Below are 3,411 nucleotides of genomic sequence, written 5' to 3'. Positions count from 1 at the left end.
TTACGGCCAGCATTCCTCATTTTCCATGTCATTAATCTCCACAGGCCCTGGCTCCAAGCAGGCAGGAAGCCAAACGCTGCCAGACAGGTTCCAAGCACAGTCCGAGTTGTCTGGAAAGGAAGAAAATCCAGCTAAAAATTGGGAAAGCACTTGAGCCTCCAGCTGGCTCTCCCCAGGCACCCAGCAGGACAAGTGTGGTGCTGCTCAGCCAACAGATGGGTTTGGTGGCAGCCAGGGTGTCTCTTCCTGCTCCTCTTGGCTTTTCCAGCAACCAGCCAAAATACGACATGTTCCTTTGAGCTCACAGCTTTGATCGTGCCCAAGGGGCAAGAGAATTAAAAAAAACCCAACCCAAAGCACAGCTGGGAGATTATTTTTAAGCTTCTTTAGAAAGATGTTGCTTTGAGAGCTGCCCCTGAGCACTGCCAGCCAAGGCATCTTTCAGAGCATTTCTGCCACAACTTCTCATTTCCTTGTTTTGGAAGTTGCTCTGCTGTGAATCTCCCAATTCCCCAAAATCCCAGAGCTGAGGATGAGCGAGGCAAAACCTCTTTCAGATAGGGCAAGGGAGGAGGAGAAACCTGTCCTGCAGTAGGAGAAGGGGGAAGAGCAAAAACTCACCTGGACATCTCCAGAGGTACCTTAATCCAGGTTGTCCACATGGTTCAGCTCTGCCCAGGAGGATCAGAGAATCCCAGAAAGGTTTGGGTTGGAAGGGACCTTAAAGCCTATCCCATCCCACTCCCTGCCATGGGCAGGGACACCTCCCTCCAAGCCCCAATGTCCAGCCTGGCCTTGGACACTGCCAGGGATCCAGGGGCAGCCCCAGCTGCTCTGGGCACCCTGTGCCAGGGCCTGCCCACCCTCACAGGGAAGAAGGATGGGGCTCCACATGGCAGGAATAAAATCCATCTCCACCTCTCCTGCAAGCCCTCAGGGTTTTGGCATGACCTCTGCTTATCCTGCACCCATGGTCGACACAGGCCACTGCCACTTCAGTCCCTCAGGGAAGGCTTAGGTTGGATATTGGGAAAAATCTCTTCCCTAAAAAGGGAGGCCAGGCACTGGCGCAGCTGCCCAGGGCAGTGGTGGAGTCCCCATCCCCGGAGGGATTTAAAAGCCACATGGATGTGGCACGTGGGGACATGGGTCAGTGGTGGGCTTGGCAGTGCTGGGGGGAATGCTTGGACTCAGGCCTCTCAGAGGGCTTTTCCAACCTTTATGATTCCACGATAAATCCAAGGCACCGTGTCTTCCGACTGCTGGGAGCCGCCAAGTTCCGTGTTCCTGAGTGACTTCCCCGCCTCCAGACAGAAGGCCAGCAGGGTTCAGCTCGGGGAGCTGCATGGCCCTGCCCCGGGAAGGACGGGCCGAGCGGCCCGGCAGCACCAGCATGGGGAGCCAGGATCCTTGGGAACGAGGGCCCGCTCCAGCTGTCTCCAGAGCGGATCCGAGATGCGCTCTGGAGGAGCCCAGGTGGAACCTGCAGACACTTCCCTGCCCTGCTTGGATTCCTCTCCCTTCCATCCCCCTCCAAGCCTCCCCACCACAGAGCTGGGAAGCAGCCCTGGATACTTAAGCCCTAAGTCCTGCCTTTCTTGCCTCACAAAGGGGACCGAGAGGAATTGTTTTGGAATAACAGTGCAAATCAAATTTCCCGTCGCAGATAAAGGGCAGAGAGGTCAAACACAAGAAGGCTTTAGATGAAAGAGGAATTAGCCTGCAGCTCGCCCGGAATAACTCAATTCCAGTCTCGTTTTCAGCACTCCCGGGATCTGGCACAGCACAGGGCCCTGCTGGAGCCCAGCAGATCCACCTGGCCAAGGCAATTTGTTATCCCCAGCACGGAGCTGCCTCACCAGCCACAGGCTGAGCATCCCCTGTCCCCTGGAACCAGGGAAAGTGTCCCAGTGAGTCAGGGGCCACCATCCATCAGCCCAGGGGGAACCAGGCAGGCCTGGCTGAGCTTCCAGCCAGAGCCACAGGGAGCCACTCTGTGGCTTGGGTGTGCAGGTATTCCACAGCCTCCTCCTCCTCATCCTCCTCCCATGCTGCATCCCTCGGAGCTGCGATTGGGCACCTGGCTGCCCCATCCTGCAGACATCCCCTAAAAACAGCTGGGGGGTGCAGCCCCTCTTCCCTCTGCTCCCCAGGCTTGGCAGGGTTCGGGATGCGCTCGGGATGCTCCCAGCGGAGTTTTCCCCCACCCCGTCTCCGCTTCAGCTTCCCTCCCTTTCCCAGACGGAGTTCTCTCCACCTTTCCCAAAGCCACTTTTCCCATCCCTTTCGCTCCCGCTGTTCCTCCTGCTGCAGCACAGAACGATTCGGGAGCAGCCCCGGGGCAGCACTGCCGGGGATGGGATGGGCTGGGCTGGGCAGGGCAGGGCTGGGCTGGGCTGGGCTGGGCTGGGGGCCGGGACCTCCTCCTGGATAAACGGGCTCCAGAAATTCCTGCCGCTCACCAGCGGCTGAACCCAGCCGGCTCAAAGGCAGCTGCTAAGCCTGGGCTGGCTGCGTTATCCATGGGGATTGGGGGAGGATTGCAGGAATTGCTCTGTGCTGGTGGGGAAGGAGGGAATTCTTCTTTTTTCTTTAATTTTTTTTTCCCCCCCCTTTCAAACTCGAACCTGTAATTGAAGAGTGAAATTCTGAAAGCTCGCTCGAGGACTCTGGGTATTTAATCACCTTTAAAGCCCAGGAATTGCTCCCCGTCCCCTGCCTGATTTAATGGAAAACAGGTTTCTTGTTCCTGCAGGCGCTCTGAAGCTGGTGACCATTGGATAATTGTGCCTTGATACAGCACAAATGCACAGTTCTGTCTGCACCCTCATCCTCCTAAATACAGTAAAAAGCCTTTTTTTCCCCTTCTTTAATTGCACTGAATTTGGAGTCCCTGGCCATGGCGGGGGGTGGAACAAGATGATCTTTAAAGTCCCTTTCTGTGATTCTGTGATTCCAAACCTTCCTCCTTGGGGCAGGGGAATGAATTGATAAAAAAAATAGATGCAAAAGGCTCAAAAGACGGGTAATAAATCAGATAAAGGGCACCTGTCTGTGGCTGGTGCGCACTGATGCTCCGGCTGTGTGATCCAACCTACACAGGAAGTGTTTTCCCCACTTTTGCTGTGCAGGAGTGAGATTTTGGGGTGCTTTTGTTTCAACCTCCTACACTCCCTTCCAAGGAGCAGCAGCTTGGCCAGGCAGAGAAGCCCTGGAGAGAGCAGCCTGTGCCACCACCTTCCCTCAAGGCCTGGCCCAAAACATTTCCCTCTGCCACTGAATCATTCAATTTGCTGTAAACGTGGGCAGAGGTTTGCTCTTCCCTCGTGGCCATCCAGAAGACACCTCTGTGTGTCCCCCAGGCAGGATCCTTTCCCTCAGAGCCCGTAATTAGTGCAGCATTTGCTCTGT

General features: G+C 55.8%; 1 pseudogene; it reads right to left on the bottom strand.

Annotated features, from left to right (window-relative positions):
- LOC103621862 overlaps window positions 1-3,411 on the bottom strand; it is a 7,924-nt pseudogene continuing 4,513 nt past the window's right edge.

This window comes from Corvus brachyrhynchos, unplaced genomic scaffold, assembly GCF_000691975.1.
Source record: "Corvus brachyrhynchos isolate BGI_N302 unplaced genomic scaffold, ASM69197v1 scaffold79, whole genome shotgun sequence".
In the NCBI taxonomy this organism is placed as follows: domain Eukaryota; kingdom Metazoa; phylum Chordata; class Aves; order Passeriformes; family Corvidae; genus Corvus; species Corvus brachyrhynchos.
This window is presented reverse-complemented; position numbering and strand designations above follow the sequence as displayed.